This window comes from Balaenoptera acutorostrata, chromosome 7, assembly GCF_949987535.1.
Source record: "Balaenoptera acutorostrata chromosome 7, mBalAcu1.1, whole genome shotgun sequence".
Classification (NCBI taxonomy): Eukaryota; Metazoa; Chordata; class Mammalia; order Artiodactyla; family Balaenopteridae; genus Balaenoptera; species Balaenoptera acutorostrata.
The window spans coordinates 100,210,468-100,236,400 of NC_080070.1; the positions used below are offsets into that span (position 1 = coordinate 100,210,468).

The 25,933-nt window shown below is 44.2% G+C and overlaps 1 non-coding gene across 1 annotated transcript; it reads right to left on the minus strand.

Moving 5' to 3' along the window:
• Positions 1-3,766: 3,766 nt before the first annotated feature.
• LOC114237078 (U6 spliceosomal RNA) lies at positions 3,767-3,870 on the minus strand. Its single transcript, XR_003622865.1, has one exon. It is a non-coding gene; the product is annotated as a U6 spliceosomal RNA (small nuclear RNA).
• Positions 3,871-25,933: the final 22,063 nt, after the last annotated feature.

Consider the following 25,933-nt stretch of genomic DNA (forward strand, 5'->3'; position numbering starts at 1 on the left):
ATCTCCTTAATGGCTTCCCCAGTACCTTGGAGGTTATTGGAGAGTTGGAATGCTGGCCTTTTGGCGTGTTTGGTAAGGGGGCTGACACCATGTAACACTAAGTAAATAAGGAAGAAAGGCGTTTAGCAATGGAATCTCAATTTACCAACTTCGAAGTACCTACCTATATATACTGATTTTCCAAACACTTACCTATGAATTAAGTTCCTTGTCATTGAAGTTATTCAACTGTTACTGACCATCTTTCTAGGAAGCTAACCCTTTCTCATTTGAGACCTATTTACCTCCTTGTTTGCTTCCCAGAGAGTATAAAGAACATATTTAAATTTCCTGGTCCACAGAGACAACCTTCTCCTTCTGATGCTGACTTCCATTGCTCCATCCCCAGCACAGTGCCTTATGTTCGGTGGGCACCTACTGAATGACTGCAGATTCCTCTTACTTAAAAAGAAGGCATCAGAGACACCCCTCAGGGCAGAATCCCTGGAAGGTGACCATGCATTGGTATCCAGTGCACCTGAGACCAGCGTAAGTGATACTTCAGGTCTTCCTGCTTCCCGCCCCCCTTTTTTAAAATTTTCTACCTTGTTTCTGCACCTTTTCTCCTGGCACCCAGTTATGGGAGCCCCAAGGTAGTGATTTCCTTACTCGCTTCCTTGCTACTCTTCTCGTTGTATTCTCTTCAGTCCATATTTCTCCCATTCTGTTGAGGCTTTTGGGTTGGCACTGGAGTTGGGTTGTAGATAGCAGTGCTATTTGGCTTGGCCTTCATATTCACAGAGATTCAAATTAGACTCTCATGTTATTTCCAAATGAGAGGTACGCTGACAAATCAGAACGATGCTCACTTTGCAGCTTATACTGTAATGTAGTAACCCAGTTTGGGCATTTCTCCTGTTTTTTTTTTTCTTCGTTTTTTGAAGGTCTCAGAAATCAGAATTGGCCTGGCCCTTGCTCAGCTTCTGAGAAGCTTAACTTTCTGTTTCCTCTCTTCTGCCTCTTTTTGCTTTTCTCTCCTGCTTCTGGTTCATGCCCACCAGTGGAAGGCACGGTTGTTTCTCTTCAGGAAACCCTCAGTGCCAGAGTCTGCACCTTGAACATTAAGAAGTTCTCTCCTCCTTGGCCATGTGCCGCTAGTTTTGAAAAGATAGAGATCACTTAAGGTAGCAGAAGAGTAGTGTCTGGTCACTTATCAGAGCTCATTTACAGGCTCTGACTGGGCAAAACCAAGCAGGAGTGAACTACTGCTGTTACCCTCAGCGATGTGTAGCCCAGCACTGCTTGTGCCAGTCGGGTGAGCTCAGAGGAGCTCCTACTTTCCTCAGAAGGAGCTGGTACTGGCTGGCAGAGCAAGTGAGATCTGATTAGGCCGCCTGATAGCTGTGAATTTTTTGAATGCTGGAAAAACAAGAGTGTTTAAACAATGGCATCTCACTGAAGGCACAACTGTTCAAAATCTGGGAAGAATGTTCAGATGACTCTATAACATTGACTACAACACTGGTCATCGTCTGATTTGTTCTTCAAATCTGAGGAAAGAGCCAGAAGTTCTGGGCACAGCATGTTCCACCCTCTACCAGGGCCATAATGGAAAATAATACTTGTAATGCAAAATTGCCCTGTCTGAGGTAGTATTATTTTTTTTTTAATTTTTATTTATTTATTTATTTATGGCTGTGTTGGGTCTTCGCCTCTGCGCGAGGGCCCCCCCCCCCAGCTGTGGCAAGCGGGGGCCACTCTTCATCGCGGTGCGCGGGCCTCTCACTGTCGCGGCCTCTCTTGTTGCCGAGCACAGGCTCCAGACGCGCAGGCTCAGCAGCCGTGGCTCACGGGCCCAGTCGCTCCGCGGCATGTGGGATCTTCCCAGACCAGGGCTCGAACCCGTGTGCCCTGCACCGGCAGGCGGACTCTCAACCACTGCGCCACCAGGGAAGCCCTGAGGTAGTATTATTGAGAATTATCTCTGGTAGTATAATTATGGCTAAGTTACCTACATAATTTCTTATTGTTTTACTCTCTCTTTGCTGTTTATAAAACATGTGCCAGGTTATGATACTGGGATTTAAGGATGTGCCCGAGGTCAGGAGGAAGCTGTGTTTAGGGAAATCATATCATTGGCTAACTATAACATTCTTTTGTGTTTCTCAATGGCAATACAGTGTTCTGATCATTTTATTGGGAAAATGAGACAGTAACTCATTCTCAACCAATGTTTATCCTTTTTTCCTAAAAAGATAGTGTTTAATACCAATGAGTTCAAAATCTGAGTTTTGCCTTTAAACACAGTTCTTTTCACTGATGAATTCAACAGTCATTTTTAGAAAATTCCAGAAATCACTCTAAATTTGTTTACATTGTACTATAGACTGTAGACTGACTCAATGGACCCAGTAAATTAATCTCAAAATAATTAAACTGAAGTCTTTTTAATTTTAAATATAATTTTAGATTTAAATGTAATTTTAGATCTAAAATATAATTTTAGATCTAAATCTAGATTTAGATTTTAGATTTAGATTTATAATTTTAGATTTAGATTTAGTTGCAAAATACAAAGGGTTCCTGTGTACACTTCAGCCAGTTTCCCGTAATGCTAACATCTTCTATAACCAAGATACATTTGTCAAAACAAAGAAATTAACATTGGTATATTACTGTTCTCAGAACTACAGAATTTTGCAAACTTCACCAATTGCCCACTAATGTCTTTTTACTGCTTCAGGATCCGATCCGGGATACCACACTTAATCTAATGAGCTCTTTTTGAAGGGGTGTTCAGGAGTGGAGGGAAATGTGTAAAACAAAATCATTTTCCATTCTGTTGAAAATTGAACAAAATATATGAGAAGGTTTCAGTATATGACAAATTGCCTTGAGCCCAGTAGCCCCCTGCTCTGTGGCTGCTGCCTGGGTGTCAGCACCTGCCCCACTTTGACTCTCTTAGGTGATGGTGTCCAAATTTGTGGCCATGACCTACTGCAGCATATGACTGATTCAGGCGCATGCCTAAAGCATGGCGTCTGCTCTCATAGCCCTGGGCCTCACCACCCACTGTACTAAGTGTAAGCTTCTGGAGAGCAAGGGAACCCTCCCGTTGCTCTGCAGTTCCTCGGAGATGTGGTAAAACTCAGTGGTTAGCAGCAGGGCTGTGTTCTCAGACGCCTGGCTTTAAACCCTACCTCTACTTTGTGACTTTCAACAGGGGGTTTAACTTACCTAAGTTTCCATTTTCTCATTCTTTTTTTTCCCCCTATTTTTTTCATTCTTATTTTGCAAAGAGGAAATGAAAGTTGTAGTGAGGTTTAAATTTTACAATCTTTAGAGATCATATAGAGGAGTACAGAGTAAGCACTTAGTGAATGTTACCTGTTATAATCACTGTGTTCCAGAAATAGTGGGTGGATCAATCTCCCAGCTGGGTGGTTAAGAAGCAAACAAGACTCAATGCGAGACGCGAAAGTCATTTCAGGAAATCAAACTTTTATTTATTGACTAGAAGAGAATTAGAGTTCTAAGGAAGACTTTTTTTTTTTTAACATCTTTATTGGAGTATAACTGCTTTACAATGGTGTGTTAGTTTCTGCTTTATAACAAAGTGAATCAGTTATACATATACATATGTTTCCATATCTCTTCCCTCTTACGTCTCCCTCCCTCCCACCCTCCCTATCCCACCCCTCTAGGTGCTCACAAAGCACCGAGCTTAAGGAAGACTATTGCATTAATGAAAGAAATATGAAACTTGGGAATAGAATTCCAGAAAACAAAGAAAATGCAATTTTTCACTACTGAAAATCGTGGGGCAAAGGTCATGCTAATCCTCTCTGTATGGGTCCAGTTTTAATCTATTTGTAGCTGAAGTAAGCACAGTTCTCATCACCATTTTAAGTTTAGCTCACATTTAAGCAATGAATAAACGAGAAACATATTCTACTTTGTAGAGGCTAATTTCATGATAATCATCACAAGTACTGTAAGTAGGTTTCTAAAGAAAAAAGGCTTATTGTATAATAACTTTTATAATAACCTGGAGCTTATATAGTGTTCTGTGTTTTTCAGAGACCGTTCATAGTCATTTTTTTCACATGATCCTGGAATTAAGGGAGGGTATAGGAATTATGATCCACATTTTGCTGAGAGGGAAGCTCATGGGGAAGAAAGCCTATCAGGAAAGACCTTATAGAGGAAGTGAAGCTTGAGAGATGTGAGGGGAGTTCCACAGGTAGATGAGGGGGTTCCCTACAGAGGTGCAGCAGAAGGTAGGGCATGGTGGCAGAGGAGAGGGGAGTATATTGAGGCACCAAATACCTCAGTACAGATAAGGGGAGCAGTGTGGAGGCAGGGCTTCATATGCCAGGCTAGGAGTTTGGACTTTATTCTCTGTCAGTGAGTTGCTCTGAGGCAAAGGAGAGAAACATGGTCAGATTTCAGTTTAGGAAAATCACTACAGCAGTAGTATAGAAGATAAACTCGAAAGATCTTTAGCAGATAGGTTCAAGAGAGCTGATATTTTCTGACCCTATTGGTCGTGAGATCTCAGGTCCCAGATGTGGTGACTGTGAGCAAGAGCAGACAGCAGGTTCGCACCAGCAGCACGATACTGCCTGCAACAAAAGCACAAGATTTAGATGCGCAAACCACTGGTTCCTGCCCTGGCTTTGTCAGATCTGCAAATTTTCCTGGAGCATTACCATTTGATTTCCTTTGGCTTACTTATGTTTGATAGGAGTATTTGTAAGGCACCACCTCTGCATATGTTGATTAATATCAAAGGAGTACTTCTTTTTTTTTTTTCTTAACATTTTTATTGGAGTAAAATTGCTTTACAATGGTGTGTTAGTTTCTGCTTTATAACAAAGTGCATCAGTTATACATATACATATATCCCCATATCTCTTCCCTCTTGCGTCTCCCTCCCTCCCACCCTGCCTATCCCACCCTTCTAGCTGGTCACAAAGCACAGAGCTGATCTCCCTGTGCTATGCGACTGCTTCCCACTAGCTATCTATTTTACATTTGGTAGTGTATATATGTCCATATATACACTACCGCTCTCTCACTTTGTCCCAGCTTACCCTTCCCCCTCCCCGTGTCCTCAAGTCCATTCTCTAGTAGGTCTGTGTCTTTATTCCCGTCTTGCCCCTAGGTTCTTCATGATCCTTTTTTTTTTAGATTCCATATATATGTGTTAGCATACGGTATTTGTTTTTCTCTTCCTGACTTATTTCACTCTGTATGACAGACTCTAGGTCCATCCACCTCACTACAAATAACTCAATTTCGTTTCTTTTTATGGCTGAGTAATATTCCATTGTATATATGTGCCACATCTTCTTTATCCATTCATCAGATGATGGACACTTAGGTTGCTTCCATGTCCTGGCTATTGTAAATAGAGCTGCAGTGAACATTGTGGTACATGACACTTTTTGAATTATGGTTTTCTCAGGGTATATGCCCAGGAGTGGGATTGCTGGGTCGTATGGTAGTTCTATTTGTAGTTTTTTAAGGAACCTCCATACTGTTCTCCATAGTGGCTGTATCAATTTACATTCCCACCAACAGTGCAGGAGGGTTCCCTTTTACAAAGGAGTACTGACAGCAATCAGGACTTGGGAATGAAGACAAACACGAAGATGTCACAGGCTGGTCTCAGAATCCTATCCAGGGATGGGGGGGTAGAGGCAGCCTAGGCTGTGTAGCGCGGTGGATATGGAAATTTTAGAGTCCAATTCTGAGCCGTTTTATCATAATTAGTTATTTTTCCATATTTTATTGTCTCCCTGGAAAGCAGAGTGCCCCCTAAGTTTTATACAGAGATCGTAAGTTGAGTATTGTATTTTACTCGCTTGAAATCAGGTGGGAAACAAAACCCGAAATGTCCACTAGTTCTGTATGGATGGTTTGTTTATTCTGTTTGAAGTGCAGACAGCTGACTTCCTGCCAGGGAAAGAACAGGGCGTGATAGATGTGGGACAGTAAAGGGAGCAGATGGAATGCTTTGCTTTTAGCAAGCTGGACGGGCTCACCTCAGGATCTGAACCTCCTGTACCCAACACAGGAAACCCAAAGAAATGCACGGGAACCCTTCCCTCCTGATTCTTGCCCTGTCGATTTTGTGTCAGGACCACCATGATCTTCTGAGTGACACTGTAGCATTTATTAAGAGAGAACAGATCACCAAAATGACCACTTTCAGTGTTGACCAGTCACATGCCCAAGAAGCCTGTCATCTTATCAACAACAAAAACCAATCTTCTAATGTGATACAAAAGGGTAAAGAAAGGCCCGAGTAGGGACTGGCCAGGAAAAATCCGACGCTGATAGAATGACGGCAATGCAAGTTTGTTTATAATTTCTCTAGGAGGCAGAAAAAAGTGTTTTATACAGTAGCTTGTTTTCTAGAAAGTCAACTGTAAATGTAATTTTTGTAAATGGAATTTTACTTTAAATACACTTCAAGAGTTGGCCATTTAAAGTATTCTTTTGGAGAACCTCCTTGTGATCATTTTTTATGCTTCATAGGTTTGTATTTTTTATGCTCTCCACCCATCCCAATTTTTTTTAAAGCAACAATCACTTGTAATTTTCTTACAAGGTAAATAAATTGGTCTTTCCTTTCTGAAATAATTTCTTTGATTATTGTTGTTATTTTTCTTGAGGGAAAAGCAAAGTTTGTTGTTAAATTCTTCTGATTTCTTATTTGTCTTCATTTTTTTTTCATTTCCTAGAATGAGCAAATGGTGAGAAGCCTAGGAATTTATTGACTTTGACTTTGTTATCAAGGCATAACCCTAAGAGAATGAGGAAAGCGCCAACCACCCCCCCAACCCTGGAGAATTATTGCATTAAATAATCTATTACAGCATAGCACTTTAATGGAAAATTATCTGATTATTTTTTCTCCTGGCAGTGAGAAAAATGGGAGTTTTAATGGGAGTGTAGGAAAGAAGGAGTAATCTTAGAATCTGGGGCACCATCCCAGGAGGACAGTCTTAAATAAAGAAAAAGTTCCAGGCTGCCAAGAAGTTGCAAAAGGGATTCTGAATGCCTGGGAAGTATGGTGGAGAAGCGGCTCAGTGTTGAAGAAAAGGAAAATGGGAAAGCAGAAATAAAGCAAACTTGGATTCCTGCATAATTTAGTTTAGGGAAGACTGAATTTTCTTGGCATATTTAATTTTAGTGGTTGCCAATCATTTGAGAAGAAAGAGAGACCTGAAGAGAGACCTATTCCTTCCAATATTTATTGATCACCGATACGGACCAGGCACTTTGCTCATTTTCAGTCATAGAAAGTGGAACAAGATAGTCTTGTCCTCAAAGAGTTTACTTTCTAAAAGGAAAGATAGGCTGAAAGAAAAAAGTGGTAAACAAAAATATTTTTTCAAGTTGTGGTATGTGCAATGAAGAACACAAAACATACTTTTTATATTTCTTGTTTTCTGTTCTTCAGTTTTACTGCCCTGCAAAATTTATGGTAAAACAGAAATAAGTTGGCAATGACTGCCATCTTCATAATTTACATAATCAACTACTGTTGGCTTAGATCCTCTGTAAGTTAGGGCCTATGTAAGAAATTCCATGTAGGATTTCCAGGGATAACATTATGACACTCGCAGAATCTTTTGATATTCTGTAGACTCAACATCGTAAGCACTGAGGAGCTCCTCAGAGCCAATTCTAATAATTAAGTCGGTGAGGTTGACTGCTGCCTGTGAGGTTTATATTAAGACCAACTTTCAGGGACTTCCCTGGTGGTCCAGTGGTTAAGACTCCGTGCTTCCAATGCAAGGGACGTGGGTTTAATCCCTGGCTGGGGAACTAAGATTCCACATACTGCGCGGTGCGGCCAAAAAATAAAAATAAATTAAAAAAAAAAAAACTAAAAAAAAAAAAAAGACCTACTTTCTGTTTGCTAGCCCCACCACCAACAATGCCCATCCTTTGGCCAATTTCCAGAAATTTCAGGGTTGAGAATTCTAATAGACTGTCCTGAAGGAGCGGAAAACAGAGAGAGGTGTTTAGTCATATGCTGGTGACAAGAAAGAGAGAGAGGAATAAGGAATATACCCAGAGCCTCAGAAAAAAGCAAACAAGAAAACTGACTGAAAATGTTCCATGTAGGAGAGTGAACTCACAACAGTTCCAGATCAGTAACCAAGGTAAAGAGAAGAGGCAGAGTGGGGAAGAGAATTCCTCCTAAACTGAGGGGTAGAGTGTGGGGAGCCGCTGTGGTCCCCGCTTGCTCAGCTGTTAGAGGGGACTGAAATATATACTATGGTAGGCTGCAGGCACAGTCCTAAACATCCGTTTATGCGTGTGATTACTAAAGCCATTAGAAGTAGGAAGTAGGAAGATGACTTATGCCATTTTTATATTGGAAGGATAATTGTGCTGTAGTTGATAGAATGCTGAGGGACAGCATCCTTCTGGGAGAACACATCCTCCACCATCATTCTAAAGTATTCCTGGTCAGGTGGTTTGACCCAAGGATGGCTATGTGATCCAGGCTCAGTCAATCAGAGTATTTTATCTCCCTAGTCACCGTGATTGGCTCATGAAAGAGTATGTGATATAAGTTGTGCCAGTCAGAAGTCTTTCTGGGTATTTCAGCAGCTATCCAGAAAAATACCCTTCTCTAGGATCACAGGCTCTAAGAACTCTAGAGGTCTGGGACAGCCAGTAGTTCATCTTTCGGCCACATGGAGTCAACGTGAGGGTGAAGCCCAGCAGAGGCAAACGATGGATAGGGAGTGGGGGAAGAGAGGTCCTAACTGATACTATTGATATATCCATTCTAAGAGATTCTTGTGTGGGTGAAGCTGAGTAGAAGGCCAGGTTGCTAGCAGTCTCTGAGGATGGGGCAATCAGGGCTGTGGCTCACTATAGAACCAGTTGTCCTTGTCAGGAAGAGCTAAGCTCTCCCAGGAAATCTACAGTGGAAGGGGACTGATGATAGCAAGTAACCAGGATGGGACTGTTTGAAGCTACTTGCCTTTGCGTAACTTCAAGATTAGTGTATACCTGCCCACTCTCCTCGAAGCTTTCCTGTGTCCCCCACTGCCTTATGTCAACCAGAATTACTCTAGTCACCTGGGAAAGTTTGTGAAGAAGAAATAGGAAGACCAAGATAGCATCCAAGTCCAATCTAATTAGTCTACTTATCTTTCTCACACATCAGACTTTAAGATGTTTGAAGGCAGGTCTTGTATCTCCCACTAGTGGATTTTCACGCCTAGCACAGCCCCGGAACTCAAGCATTTCAATGAAGCATTGAGTGCGTGAATCTGACACAGCGTATAGAGTTAGAGGCCCTGAAATATTCAGCCTGAGAAGTTCATTTCTTTGGATTAAAGCACTGCCTCTCCTAGCATCCTCTTTAAAAATGCAAATACCAGAAGAGACATGAGGTATTTCCCTGTCAGCCAGCAATTCTCATTTTTGGCAGCTATCAGAACAAGGGGAACTATAAAAATTGGATTTTAGAGAACACTCTTAGTGTGATTAGAAAGGGCACAAATTTGTGTAACTAATTTGGAAAACACTTTGGCATTATCTCCTAAAGTTGAACATTCATATACATGTGACCCAACAATTAATTCACCTGAGGGATGGACCCAAGGGAAACCCAAGCAGATATACAGCAGGAAACATGTGAAAGAATGTTCATAGTTGCACTGATCGCAATGCAAAAACCTGGAAACAACTCAAATGCCCATCAACAGGAGAGCGGATGGATAAATTGTGATATATTCACACAACTGAATATTTTATGGCAATAAAAACAAATGAACTACACTAATTCTCAGCAATGTGAATAAATGCTAGCAATGAAACAAAACATTAAGTGAAGAAACTAAATGCTCAAAATGTATACAATATGATATAATTTTTATAAAGTTGAGAACAACTAATATGAGTATACTTTATAGAAAAATATATAGTTGCAATAAAACTACATATTTGAAAAAGCAAAGGAATTCTTGATCGTGGTTGTATTTGTGTGGGGAAAGATGGGGAACGGGATGGGAAACCACATGGTTAGATGACGGTTATGTCAAGGTTCTAGCATTTGTTTTGAATGGTAGGCTTGCAGCTACTTATCACATTACTAAGAACAACGAAATAAATACACAAGTAAGTGAAGACAAAACCAGAAAGCCTGGGTTCCCTAGGAAACAGCCTGATGCTGGTGCTTTACTTAGGAAGTGCAATCTCAGAGTAATGATGGTGAGGGAAAAGTGAAGGGAGGCAGGGAAGGGTGGGAAGTGATGCCAGGAATGTTTTCATGAGCAGCTCTGAAGACACAGGGCCAGGGAGTCCACAGGTGTGTCTGTTTAGCCACGCGGGAAGTCTTCAGGGAGAATGTTCAGAGAGTCTGTGCCTTGGCGCAGTCCTTGGGAGGGAGGAGGGAGAGGAAAATTGTCAGTCTGGGTCTCTCCAAAGGGAAGGTAACTTTCCCTGGGCACCACTTCTGGGTTGCTTCTCTGGCCCCTTTTGGGGGCAGTTAGGGAAACCAGATTTCACAGTCTGCATTTTAGCTAAGTCCAGAAGTGGTGGGAGAAGCCAAAATCTTAGGCCATGTGGCTTCTTGGCCCAGCTGCCCAACAGCAGCACGGGGCAGGTCCTGACCCTCCCAGGCAAGACTCTGGTTGACCCCAGGTGGAGTAAGTTCCTGGGCTGTGGAGGCACCTGAGCCAGGGCTGGTGGCCGAGTATCCAAGCCAGGATGGCATGGACGGAGTCTGAAAGTGCATGAGACCCGTCCCATATGAGCAGGGGCTTGAGAGTCGGACCCAGGTTTGAATCCTGTGTGAATTTGGATAAATTCCTTAACTTCCTTTGAACCTCATATGGAACATGGGAATAGTGACAACTACTTCCAAGTGTTGTTGTGAGAACTCAAAAGAGATAATGTTTATAATGCAAACAGCAGAATCTTTGGCACCTAAGAAGTCCTAAAAAAGTGGTATTCCCCTTGATCCTGCCCCACGGCATCAAGCAGAATTGAGACAGTACTGGGTGCAGGAGCAGACCTGGCTTCATTCCCCTTCACGTCTCCTCATCCCGCCTCACCCTTTCCTGACTCTGGGCAGCCCGAGGGCACTGGGCACTTGTGTGTTAGGATGAGGGAGAAAAGACAATTTTTACCCCCTTTCCAATACCCGTAGTCCTGAGGCTGTACCTCTCCTCTGCACTCTCAGTTTGAAAAGCTATTATATTTACAGAGATGGGTGCTTCAAGCAGGCAAATAATCTGCCACCGCCTCAAAACAATATTCTTCAAATATCTGTCCAATATTTACTTTGGTTGCGGGCAGAACTGGCCATCTTTCACCAGTGTAGCCAGAGTTGGACATGAGAATCTGAGGTCACCAATGGCAGATTTCCAATTCACTTCAAGGATGTGTTTGCCGTTTATGACTTGCTACACCGGCCACCTGGCCACCTGGTCATTCCTTTACATGTCTAGAACCCCTCAAAGGGTGACTAGGTCAGCCGGACCCCTTGGTAGCTGATGGACATCCCTTGAATTCAGGATCCCCTTTGTTTCTGGTCATTTAAGAATATCCATTTCCTGAGTTGCTTGCCTTATACAATGAAGTGCAGCGCCTTTTATAATACCTCCAAAGGTTCTTGTGTTTGAATACTTGCCACCGACTAAAATCAACACACACTGTTCTTGTGCTGGTAAAATGTAGTATTGCAGAAGCGGAGGTTTTAATTTTATAGGTTCGAGCAACTTAAAATTTTCCTTTCTTGTTCTTAATTTCTTACCTAATTTGTGGGGAAAACGAAGTTACTTGGGGGCTGGAAGAAGCTTTCAAAAGGGGCTCTCCTCATCATTAATGCGTATTTTACACATGCTCCAACTCTGAGACACTCCTCCTCAGAGCCTTTTTGAGGACAGAGAACATTCCTAATCGCTAGGTTGCCTCTCTTCCCTTGGAATTAACCCTGTGGCCTCCACAAACATGTAAAAAATTCTGGAGGAGTGGCACTCCTGAATGCTCTTCACAAATTTCCTTCAGCCTCCCCCTCCTGGCTCACATCCTACGTCTACAGATGCATCTGGCTGCAATTTTTCTCTAGTGGGCAGGGGGTAAGGGGTAGGAAGTCATTTGAAGACCTCATACCACTGACCCCAGTATTACCGGAGAAATTATCTTCTGCCTGTTCCTGTAATGCCTCTTGGGCCCTCAGGAGCCTGGAATTCTACTAACAGAACTTCTTTCCTTTGGCTGAATTTTGATTGTTCCTAAAAACCAAGTGCACTGGAGGACAGCTTTGATAGCAGCCATCAGGGCCTGTTACAGGCGGCAAGATACATTTGGACCTTGATTTCCCCCTCTCTTGCTGGCATAGCTGTTCCCTGCCTTTAACTTTCAAATTAGAAATGTTTGTTTATGGTAACCATGGAAAATGGTGTAGGTTAGCGAAGTCAGCAGAGGTGGGGGAACCCATAAAAAATAAAACACCAGAAAAGTGTCACCCAAAACGCAACATAAAAAAAAAATTGAACATTGAAAAAACCTGAGAGGGACTTCCGTGGTGGTCCAGTGATTAAGACTCTGCGCTTCCACTGCAGGGGGCTCGGGTTCAATCCCTGGTCGGGCAACTAAGATCCCACATGCCACGTGGCACAGCCAAAAAAACAAAACAAAACAAAAAACCTAAGAGCCAGGAAAAAAGGCTCCTCAAAAGAAGAAACATACACTATGATATTTTCTGCCCTCACTTCTTTTGTTTTTGCCCCGTGATATTGGGCCATCTTTTATGAAGGTCATCGCTTATGAAAACCAATAACTTTAATGTTAGGATGTCTCCTGAGGCAACATGAGATAATATGGTAAGTAAACAGTAGGCAGTTGCTGAATCAAAGGAAGGGCTCATTCAGGAATGAAATTGGCCCAGCACAGGAGCCCCTTTTAAACATTTTGTTTTGTTTTGTTTTGTTTTGTTTGTTTTAATTAATTAATTTTATTTTTGGCTGTGTTGGGTCTTCGTTGCTGTGCGCGGGCTTTCTCTACTTGCAGTGAGCAGGGGCTACTCTTCGTTGTGGTGCGCAGGCTTCTCATTGCATGGCTTCTCTTGTTGCAGAGCACAGGCTCTAGGCACGTGGGCTTCAGTAGTTGTGGCACGTGGGCTCAGTAGTTGTGGCTCACGGGCTCTAGAGCGCAGGCTCAATAGTCAAGGTGCACGGGCTTAGTTGCTTCGCGGCATGTGGGATCTTCCCAGACCAGGGCTCGAACCCATGTCCCCTGCATTGGCAGGTGGATTCTTAACCACTGCTTCACCAGGGAAGTAGGGAGCCCCTTATAACCAGACTCTTCACTCTCTGTGGGGCTAACCCTTTGGCCTGGACTTTATTTAGGCGTGTGAGTCAAGCCTCATTTTCTTCCATTTCTAATCTTAGAGAATCCATTTATTCCTTTTGTCAGTTGTCAGAACTAGACCCAGAAAATGTTAAGAATTTGGTGTGGATAATAATTACTAATATAATATGGTTCCTTGTAGTTTGCAAAGCATATCTACATGCATTATTGCATTTAGTCCTTCCAATCACCCTGTGAAGTAGGTATTATTATTACTATTATTATCACAATTTTGCAACTGGGGAAACTGAAGCTTAAAGAGGTGATATGACTTGTCTAAAATCATAGAGAAAGGGAACGGGTCTAAACTCAGATTTTCTTACCCCAAGTCCTGTTGTTCACGTTGATTCTGCACCCCTCACTCTTACATTATTACTAAGAACAGTGGTATGGTGGCTGGCATTTGGGGGTAGTCACAGGATGACAGGGACATGTCATTTAATCCTCGTACCAATCCTATGATACGGACTTTAAACTTATTTTACAGTTGAGAAAACTGAAGCTCAGAGAGGTTAGGTACGTTATCTCAGGCGCATAGCTAGTAAGTGATGGAGACAGGCTTCAAACCCAGGCCTGTTTGATTCCCCAGCTCTTAATCACTCGACTCTATGACCTTGCTGTGTCCTTTGGTTTCTCTTTCAAGGTTTCCAGCTCTTTCCAAATGTTTGATTCAACAGAGCAGAAGCAAACAGTGTGCTTTCAAGGGCAAATAACTGAATTACAGGCTGTGGGAGGATACAGAATGAACCATGGGTCCTCCAGGACTTGTTCTGGTGGGAAACATAACTGACCAGTAGAGCAGAGCTACAATATAAATGCATTAGTCAGGAGAGGCATGGAGCCCAGTGCGGGGACAGGAAAAATGGGGCTGAACAGTGCACACTGAGGCATTAAGTCCCCCACTAAGGGACTTACTATGGATCCTCTACCCTGAATCGTTTGCATTTTGTAGGCAGATGGGTTGCTTAACACCAAGATACCCTTTACTAATGACCTATGGCTCAGCGGGTACAATGTCACCAGCGGGTGTGAAGGCAGCAGCCTGTTCTGAACACGGCAGCACAGACTGAGGATTGTAGGATCCTCTGGTTGGTTACAAACGCTCCAATACTGAGTAAACCCGAAAAGGTAAACTTCTTGGAGGTAAAGGCCTTAATACCCTTAAATGCAACTTAGGAGTTTGCTTTAATTAAAAACCATAAAAAGTTCTCAGTCACCTTTTCAAGATATTTAGCTCATTCCCTTGCTGAGCCATGCTGGCAGAGGGGTGGGGGAAGTTGGTGAGAGAAGGTCTGGGAATGAAGGTTTGCCCAACCCCATGAAGATCTGGAGGAATTAGGAGCACCCACGTGTCTTTCATCTTCCTCCACTCTCCGGGGAAGCAGTAGAGCTCCTTTTCTCCCCGTCATGGCTCGCGGTTCTCAACCTTGGCTGTACATTGGGATCACCTGGAGGGCTTTTAAAATCTACCTGTGACTGGGACCCACCACCCAAGAATCTCTAGTATTGTAATCCCAGGTACTTGTAATTCTTACAAGCTCCCCAGGTGATTGTGAAGCACAGAGGGTATTACTGCTCTAGAATTTCACAATCGGAAACAAAGAACTGCCACAAGTGTCCAATTAAACTTTCCACCATTTTGGTGAGTTTGAAAGGGAAAGAGGCATTGCAGACTGATTTTAAAGACAGGGAAGAGAGGCACAAAGAAGAGAAACAATTTGCCAAGGCCAGAGGGCTGGTGAGGGCAGGGCTGGGGTAGGAGACAGCCTCCTTTTCTCTTAGTTCTCCCACATCCTTTTTTCTGGAAGTATATTATAGTATCGACTGTACTGATGGCTTAGTTTGCACATACCCAGGCGTGAAATTTCTTCTCTTTTTCCGGGATGGCCTTTCCAATTAGACCCATGATCCTGTTTTCATGTGTTTCCTGGTATGGAAGCCCAAATCTTTCTTTTGTTATTCTTACCACTTTGCCAGCCCGAGCAGTGGGTTATCTGTTTAGAAGGGGTCAGGGACCGCCAGTTTGGTGTGTTCTGTACAGAGCATAACACGTGAATGTGCACTGAAAACCCATCAATGAGGGTGGAATTCACACCTAACTCAGTCTCAGCTTTCAAGCCACTGAATCTACAACAGTTAATTCACTTAGAACACAAAGCTAAATCCCCGAGGAGGCCTGGCCTGGAGAGGCCACCTGAATTGCTGTCTGCTTAAAGGTGCACTCATGTTTCTCGATTTAACTGGGTTAGTACGTCTGTTTATTTTTGCCATTTGACTTCAGGGCAGGGCTGGTTTCTGTGTGCTGGCAATTCCCAGTGAGTGCAGGCTCTGAGTGACTGGGGCAGGTGTGCAGGAACCCTCAGTGACTATTATTTCATTTGGTTCCTCCCCCAGCCCCACAGTTTATGTATGAGTTGTTATGTGACCAAGTCCTTTTTTTAACTGCCAACATGTTCTCTTCAACTGGAATCATGTTCTTTAGACACTGCAATATGCAGGCTGGCTCCCAATTTTGCCAGGAGTGCTAAACTCAACTGTGACAATTCCCAGCCATAGTCACCGAGCCCCCCCTCAGTGAAGCAAACAGCATGCTTACTTGCTGCAAGATAGAGTTGCAGTAGTATTTAATAACCGTCTATTGCTACCTGAGGAGAAAGCTATGTCTGGCCACTTCGATCAGCTTCTCTCATCTTGTCTCCTGTCTAATCCCAGAATAAATCCTGTGGGCCTTGGGGGAGGGCCTTAAAAAGGCTTCTGGTGAAAAAGATTAAACTTGAAACAAGTGGCACAAGCACTGTAATGCTCATTGTGTTGTATCTTCTCCGGCGTGAGCAGGAGGTAAGGTGGTTTCAATGGAAGGCATCCAGTTGAGGAGTTGCTCTGATGTAGGGTCCCAGCTGAGCCATTTACTATCCAATTTTGGACAAGTCCACTGGCCGGTTCTCAGGTTTTTCCTTGGGGTAATCACAGAAAGTGTCTTTCAAGAACTGCACAGAGCTGGGATCTTTTCCTCTGACTACTTCTGGAGGACTAGCATCTGGCTTACCCAAGATGATCCAGAGAAGGGGCAGAGCTAGCATTCTCTGGAGGGAGAATGTTAGTATCACTTAAGACTCTTTGGTGGCAAGCAAAAGAAATCAACTCTTTAATAAGAGTTCACCTACTTAAGAAGAAATGGACTTGTTAGAAAATAAGTTCCATGAGCGCGGGGGCTAGCTTGTTCACTGCTGTTTCCCCAGTAGGACAGCATCTTTAATATATAGTGGGCATTGACTATTTACTATAATAGGTAAATGTTTGTGGAACTAAAAGAAGATATAGGGTGGATCAAAGAATTGTTAGGAAGACTGAGAACCAGCTTCAGAAAAGGATAAAAATGAGAATATCTCTGGAGGGGTTTAGGTAGCAGGAACTCGGTCCCTGACAGTTCCCATCAGGACACCACTGCTGGAATGAATGCTCTCCGACTATTCTTATGTTTTTGAGTGTCTGTACTTATGCATCAAAATCCAGAGGGAGAGTGTATTAGAGTTTTCCTGAGGAAAACAGAATCAATAGGATCGATCTATCGATCTATCTATCTCTCTCTCTATCTAGAGGCAGAGAGAGATTGATTTGCAATAAGGAATTGACTCACATGATTATGGAGGCTGGGAACCCCAATGTGCAGCTGGGCTGGCAGACTGGAGTTGGAGACCCAGGGAGAGCAGATGTTTCAGTTCAAGGGCTGTCAGGCAGGAAGCGCGATGTTGGAGACGAAGCCCAAAGGTAGTATGCTGGAGAATTCTCTCTTACTCGGGGAGGTCGGTCTTTTTGTTCTGTTCTGTTCTATTCAGGAGGAGGCTCACCCGCATATGGAGAGCAATCTGTTCTACTCCAACTGATTGAAATGTTAATCTCACCCCAAAAGACCCTCGCAGAAACAACCAGAATCGTGTTTGGCCAAATATCAGGGCACCCCACGGCCCAGTAAAGTTGACACATAACATTACACCCTACAGTGAGGATACAACTGGCCTAGCTGGAGTCATGTGACCACCCTTCTGGCCAGCACAAGGCAGGGTGTTTTGTTTGGTGATTCTGGAGACTTTGCACAAGGGGCAGATTTTATTTCCCGAAGGGGAAGTGGGAGCTATTACCAGGAGAAAAGGGAATGGATACTGGGGGGCAGCTGGCTCTTCTCTCAGGAGAGTCTCACTTTGGCACTTGCTTCTGTGGGATTGACATCCAAACACAGTTCTCTGTTTTGACAGCCTCTTCTGGCTCTTCTCTGTGGGAAAGGAGAGCAGTCAGAATGAGGAAAGAAATAATTTCTGTGCCTTTGCCCCTTCACCTCCAGTCACGAGTAGAGGAGACGGTTAGAGGGTAGACAATCAGCTCTGGGCCCTTACCCTTAGAGGCTTGTGCTCACGATTCAGCACTCAAACGCTGGCTCATTCTGAATGTAAAGGCTGCTCCCAAGATACCCCTCTGCCTCAGAAGAGTTTTAATCTATTGTATTCTGTGTATTTCCCTTCTTCTCTATTCTTTACCTACTAGAGGTGTCATATAGCTGCGGCTGCTGCTAACCCGTGCAGTGTGGAATTAAAAAGGCACCCTTTCCTCAAGATACTTGACATTCATTGGTCCGAAGTTGTCCTAATGTACTGATCTTGTTAGAACAAGATGCTGCTATATACCAGAAAATTGACATAATAAAGTCTACCATATTTACTGTGTGAATGATACCACCTTACTTACTGGCCCCTTGTGCAGTGTACAGTCTGTTCACCTGTCCATGGCAGGTCTGACTACCAAGAAAGAGGGAGACCACCAGAGGCCAAGGAAGCACAACTTGTTCAACACTCTTGTGAATGGTGTATGTGTGTGTGTGTGTGTGTGCGTGCGTGTGTGCGTGCAGGGGCAGGGGTGATGGCGTGTTCCCTTTCTTTGGGTTCTGACCAATAGCTGAGACACTGATCAGATTTAAGACTGTGAGACTAAGACTCCTCTAGTATGACAAGTCCATCATACTCCCCAAAGAAACTGCCTTCGAGGAATTAGGAACCACAGCTCTCCTCTTGGGTAAATTCCAGGGAGACATGCACAGCTCAGACTGGACCAGCAGGGAGAGGCAATGGGCAGGTCTTGCCAATCGAGGGAACATCTGCCGTGACATTCTCTTCAGAGATTTGTAAGCCTGACTTCTAATTAGTACATTATACAGGACTGACTCACTGTAAATTCCATGGATCCATGGTGAAGTAGACAAGATCAATAGTCTAATATGAAAACAGATTAGATAAAAATAAATAGAAATTCTAATTTTTTTCACATAACTCAATGAATCATGTGGTATACATCCTGGGGGGGAGCACAGCTCACTTTGTGGACCACTGATTTAGAAACTCTTACTCCCCTTACAGCACCTGTGCTGACACTAACTGATTACACCCCTCCCCCTGAGCTTGGAGGCATCCTGATACTCTGTTACAACACAGTGGTCAGTGGTTGCTAGATGGGGGGCAAGTTGGCAAACTATGGCTTCTCCTGCCTGCTGCCTGTTTTTTTTGTTTGTTTGTGTTTTGGTCGCGCCATGCAGCATGTGGGATTGAATCTTAGTTCCCCAACCAGGGATCGAACCTGTGCTCCATGTAGTGGAATCGCGGAGTCCTAACCACTGGACCTCCAGGGAAGTCCCTACTGCCTGTTTTTATAAATAAAGTTTTATTGGGACACAGCCACACTCACTTGATTATGTATTGTCTGTGGTCACTTTCCTACTCCAGTGGCAGAGCTAAGTAACTGCCACAGAGACCATACAGTCCAAAAGCCTAAAATACTTATTATCTGACCCTTTACAGAAATGCAGGGAAGCTGACCCCTGCTCTAGGAAGCCAGTATTGATCACTGTGTGTTGGTAGTGAAAGGTTCACTGGTGTGCCACCCCTGCTCTGGAGTTAGGCGAGAGTTTAGAGAATAGCTCATAGTGCTGATGAGGCCAAGTTTGGCCTTGCTGTCTTCTGTAGGTACTTAATCTTTGCTAGCTCTCTTAGAAATCGAATCCATTGGTCACAAGGACACAGAGAAGTGAGTGTGGATGAAACTGGTCACCTAAAGTCCACGTCCTACACAGTACGGTCAGCAGTGTCCGCTTCACCCTCTGCTACTTGCCTCCGGGTGGGTGTACGTGCCCCTCAACACAGGAAGCACCAACAGCCCGGAGGCCTCCACCGCTAGAGGGCTGCAAAGACGCTGCACATCACCTAGGGGCCGCGGGAATCTGTGCCGAAATGTTTAAATTTCTCAAGAGGAATTTTTTTAAATTCAAGATTTGAGGTAGCAATTGGGAAAGGAACTGAAATGGTTTGTTTCCACTAGTTCAGACAGTTTCCAACTCTGACAACACTACCCTACCCCTTCCTCTTTGGCTTCAGCCACTGCAAGTAGGAAAGAGAAAAGAGAATCAGTAACAGCTGATACAGGAGGTGAAGAGAAAAGGAAGGCAAAATAACATAATTATGTTCTGAAATATTAAAAGTGTTTATATATACTAATGTGGTTGAATTTGAACCTAAGTAAAGTCCACCCCTGTCACGTTTGGGCAGTTCTCACAAACTGTAAGGTAGCAGCCTCAGTCCTTACACAGAGGCTAAGAAATCTCCCGGGAGAAAAACGTCATCCGGGAAGAGCGCAGCAAACCAGCAAACGAGCTGACCTTGACCTGGTGAGCGCAGTGTGGGCCACTAGGAGCTGAGCGCGGGAGGCCTCCTCCCACTCCCTCGCGCTCGGCCCCGCCCATTTCCCCTTGGCCCCGCCCCCTCCCCCCACGCGCCGCGTCTGCCTTCAATTTTGAGCGGAGGGCCCGAGAGCTGGAAGTAAAAACGGCAAAATCTGCTCCTTGCAAGCCGTCTGACCCTGGGTAATAAGAATACTGTTTTGGCCACGTCTAATGGACTGGAACGCAAAGAAAAGGGCGGGGGCTCCCTGTTTCCTGGGTGGTCACCTGTGGCTGCAGACGTCACGTTTGAGGACCTCGGAGATTCCCCTGGCAGCCGCTCCTCTGTGGCTCCGGGAGGCAGCGGCAGGGCCATTCGCACAGCTTAGCAGGAGCAAAGGGCTTGGCAGAGGGTGTTCCTGGAGAGAGCCAGGGCAGGAGGAGAGCAGTGGACACTCCGTTTCCTGACGGGATCTGCTGGGCGCTCACAAGGGGACACTGGTTAAGGTACGACCCGGCTCCGGCTAAGTTAACGCTGGGCCATACCTGATTTTGTTATGTTTCGTTTTTAAGGCTGCAACCCCTCTTTTGGGAACTGCCACTTTCCTCCATGAGGCTCCAGTGGGGCTGTTAATCAGGTGGCTTTGGCTAACCAGCCACAGAGGTGGTCAGTGTTGGGAGAAAGGGTCCTCCCTGGGCTTCTTGGGCTCACACGCTGGGCTGTGCCTTCCCGGAAAGCAAAGTCCTGACCGGTGTATTATCTCAGCCGTTTCTCAGGCTGTTTATGTGGTTGGTAACCTTGTGAGACAAGATATTTTCTCCTCCTTGACAAAGAGCAGGCTTGCTTGCTATAAAACCAGTGGGTTCCCCAAGCTCAGTGTTCCTCGGCTGTGGTGCACACAGCTGCGTGCGTGGTGTCCCTCTGGGTTATGTCGTCTGGCTGCTCCCATGAGGCTGGGGGAGGCCCAGTGCAGTGATGCTGACGTTCACGCTGCATGCTGTGATGTAATTAGGTCTCTTATCTCTGATCTGTCCCTTGTCTTCTGGCAGCATGAAAGAAACAGCAACAGGCTAACTTATCAGCTTGAAAATAGGGTAAAATGTAATCACAGAGAGGGTGGACATTTGGTTTCCAGAAATGGACCCAAACAGGACTTCTCTCAAGTCCTTTTTAGGGATTGATGTGGATTTAGGAGAGAAAATATTGTGCACTTCCCCGAGTTTGCCACGTGTGTAGAAGATGATCTGGCAGCTATAAATGTCGGGCTTTGATTCATACTTTATAAATGTAGTTGCTGTGCCTGTTACTCAGATTCCTTCCCATTAGGGCTTTGGTGGGCTGTAAGTTACACATATGTAAGCACGGGGATTCAAATGCTAACCTGCTGTGTGCTCTCCCTCCCCCCAACTAGCCCCATCTCCACCTGTATGCAATGAACACCACTCCCCTCCTGATTTTTTTCCTGTTAGCAAGGGAACTTGCCCCCCCTGAGGTCCGAGAGCAAGCTGACCAAAGTGTAAAAGTAGATGCCACAGCAGAGGTGACATTTTTGTACCCTGCATAGCCTAGAGTACATGTCCACAGGCACTGAAACTGCCATGCCATTGAACTTGTGTCTGAACAGCTCGGCACCTGCCTCTGCGGGGACACCTGCCACACTCCCTTTCTACCCACACACCCAACTTGGGAGTGAACCCTCCTAGCCCATCTGATGCATTGCCTAGGTTTTGCCAGGAAATGGACCTCTAACTATTTAATTTCCAGCAGTCGCTGTGGGTTTGGGATGGTGGTCATTTTAACTTCAGAATTTAGGTCCTAGGCTTCATATAATTCAGATTTCAGTACTATATGAAAAACTCCTGAGGTTCATTTGAGATGTCTTGACTACCTTGGCGAGTATGGTAGCGACAGCTATAAAACCAGGTTTTGTTGGTGGGGTGTCCCTCAGTAAACTGTTCATCCAGGGGTGGGGTGAGTCCTGCTTCACCTGCTCAGAAGGATGCCTCTCCTGTACTTTGCACAAAGGCGCCACATGTCCTAATGCTGGCCCTGGTTTGCGGCCACGAGAAAAAGGCTGAGAGAATAGCAGTGGTATCCTGTCCCCCACCCCACCCAATCATTGAACCCACACCAGCAACGACTTACCTGAAGATTCATTGTTAGATGAAAGAAAGTGAAAACCTCACCTGGTTCCACTGGTTTCCATTACACACAGCTGAATAAAATTCCTTAATGATGAATGAAAACATTAAGGAAGATCTCCAAGGGAACAGAAACAGGAGAGAAGCTTTCCTTCTAGGAGCATGGATGATGCATCTGGCCTGGGTTTGAGGTCCGGATCTGTAATCCTGTTCTGTGCCCCTGAGCCTGTCTCTCTACCCCCGGCCCCCAGTGTCCAGGCAGGACCACCTTCTTCTGAGCACCAGCCCCCCTCAGTGGGGTGATGTCCTCTATGTTCTGCCTTGGGCTCCAGGCCTTGAGTATAACAACTACGGGAGATTTTCATCTTCCCTCACAGAGCTTACAGGCTGGAGGAATGAGAATTACCTCTCTCGTAGGATGGGCACAATTCCAAAAGAAGTAATTTAGCTTACTTCCTAGACACCAAAACTCAAAGGCTGGTGACAGCTATCCTATTCCTCTGCAGCAAGGCCAGTGGAAAGGCTTTCCCTGAAGGAGCCCAGAAACCTGTGGTTTCATTTCAAAAGCCATCTTCCCCCAGGCAAACATGGTGCAAAGGACTTTTGTGCAATAACACTGAGAGATTTTAGGCCAGATTTTAATTTTTTCTGCAGACGGTTTTTGCCATTTATTTTAAATCTCTTCATTGTGAGCTATAGCACTCATAGAGAAAAGTATATTAAACATAATATACGATTTAATTTTTTATGTAAAGTAAATGTATCAGGTCAAGAAATAAAACACTGCTAGCCCCCTGGACCTCTCCTGCATATCCCTTCTGCATTGTAGTTCCCCCTTTCAAAGATTATCACCGTCCCTACTCTTATGGTCATTCACTTCTTTGCTTTTCTTTAAAATTTGACTAGATAAATAGACATCCATGGACACTTGTTTGATTTTTATATCAAACTATTTAAGTGTATAGAAGTGGATCCATTCAGTGTGTGTTCTTTGTATCTGACTGCTTTTACCAACATAGTGTTTGTGAGGTTCCTGCACGTCGTTGCACACAGCTGTAGTTAATTCATTGTCACTCTATTATTGGATTGAGTAATCAACAGGTGTTTACAAATCCACCTAGTTGTAGACCTCTGCTTGTTACCAATTTGGGGATTTTATGAATACATCAGCTCTGAGCATTCTTATCGATGTCTCCCTGTACTCAAGTGCACACATTTAAGTAGGGTAGATATCTTGGAGGAGAATTGCCAGGTCATTGGATATGTCCAGGCAAGTTGTCTTGAAGAAGCATCACATTCTGCATTTGTCTGATGTTCCCTCTTGGTGTCTCACTTGTTCTTCTCTGGTATTTTTCTATACATTGGAAGTTAGGTGTAAAGGCTTGATTAAGCTAGTCGCATTGTGGTTTTAATTCACATGTGTTGGATTTCTAACAAGACTGAACACCTTTCCATATGTTTGTTGGTCGTTTGGATTTCTTCCCTTGTGATGTGCCTATTCAAGTCTCTTGCCTACTGTTCTGCTCTGTTGTTTCTCTTTTTCTTACTGATTTGTAGGAGTTCCTTATTCTAGGTATGCGTTGTGTCAACTGAAAAAAAATGCACAACCTAAAAGTTGAGAATTATCTTTTATTTGGTGGATAAACTGAGGACTTAAGTCCAGGAGACAGCCCCTCAGATAGCTCTGAGGGACTGTTCCAAAGAGGTAAGGGAGGAACCAGGATACACAGGAGTTTTGCAACAAAAACCAGGTGGTCAGAACATCAAAAATTACTGCTAACTAAAGAAAAAACAGACATCTCAAGTTAATGAATTTAGCACTTTCCTGTGTATGAGAAGATGCAAGAGTCTGGGCTCACTGAAAGCATTCCTTTGATGTGCTCCTTAACTTTCTAGGAGTGGTATCCTGTTTTCTTCCATCCTGTATCCCCTGAGGGTGCACAGTCCAGGCAGCTGTAGTGGCTGATGGCTTGATGGCCTTACTGATATGGCAGGTGACATTCTTTGTCAACAGTTGAAAATATCTTCTCTCACTTCGTCGTTTGCCATTTTACTTTTGTAAGAATATCTTTTGACGAGCTTAAGTTTTTAACTTTAATGTCCAATTTATCAATATATCTATGACCTGTTTAAGGAACTTTTCCTAACCTGGGGTCAAAAAGATACTCTTCTAGATTTTCTCCTCAGTTGCCTTTAATCATTGGATCTAAAGTCCTCTGAGAAGTGTTTTTTGTGTATGGTGTGAGGTACAGGGAAAATTTCATTTCCTCCCCACAACACCATGTTTATTAAAAAGATGGTCCTTTCCCAGGTACTCCATAGAGCTACCTTCGTCATGACCCAAGGGTCCCTATGTGTGTGGGTTGGGAGATCTCCATTCTGTCCATTGTTCTATTTTTCTATCCTTGCACCAACACATTTTCTTAGTTACTCTAGCTTTATACTAAGTATTGACATCCAAATGTTCAAGTTCTCCCTCTATATTACTTCGAGAATGCCTTGGCTAAGATTTTGACATTTTGCACAAGAACTTTCTCCAATTTGGAACTTCCCTTTTGGAATAAGGATCATGGGGTTATTATTCTTTCCTGGGCTATGTTCTCAGAAGTGATTTATCTAGATTCCCAGTTGGTCCTTTCCAGGAACTTTGCCATCCGTGTCTTAAATAAATATCTGATTTGAGTCCATGCAAGTCCGATGTTTGGAATCCCCATATTTGTTACATTCTACTTCTCGGAACAGGCTGAAGTATAGCAACTGAATCTGAAATAGCTGGTGAACTTTTTAGGACAAAACACCTGATCTTTGGAAATGGATGGCTGACTGAGAGGTCATCCTCCTCTGGGGACTGCACCCTGGAGAGAGGATGAGCTCTGGAGTCAGGTTTTTGGGTTCACTTCTCGGGTATACCAACTGCTAGTCGTGTGACCTTGGGCAAGTTAGTTAACGTCCCTATCCTCAATTTCCTCATCAGTAAAATGGGATAATAATAGTATCTGCGTCATGGGTGTTTGTGAGGATTAAATGAGATAATACATGAAAAGTTCCTAGCATAGAATAAGTGCTTGGTAAATGTTAGCCGTTGTTCTTTTTGAGAAGAATTCCTCTTCCTTCCCGGGGCTTTGAGACTCACATAGGAGAATGGCGGACCGACATTCCTCTTGCGTTTCTAGATGCAGAGGGCTTTCCTTTGCACAGTCATTGGCAAGGTGGCCTAACATTATTATCTGTCCCTCAGCAGTATGAAGGGAAAAAACAGTTGGTTTATGTCCTTGGCTGAAAACTACCTAGCACACTCACCTCTTTCAATTCTTTGAACTTAATGTTTCCAAGGTCATAGAAATTACAACTGGAGAGAGTCAGGGTGATGCCCCAGGGTCCTGTTCAACAGCAGTTTCAGATCAGCCCTTCCTTACTTACTGGTGCAGTGGGGTATTTACTGCCCCGGGGAGCTCTCCCACATCAGGGGTGTGTGCACCACCTCAAGGAGAGTCAGGGTTGTTAGGGCTGCTGTATATGTCAGGGAGAAACTTAGAGTGTACGTTTAGTTTATCAGGGAACCAGCATGAAAGAGCCCTGTGGAGCAGAGCAATGAGATTAAACCTCTGTCTGGAGAGCAGTGGGAGAGAGAGACAGAGACAGGGAGGGGGTGCCCTGGAGCACACTGGAGGGGGCTAAGGGCCTGGAGGAGGGCAGAGATGTGATCCTAGGGGAGTCGAG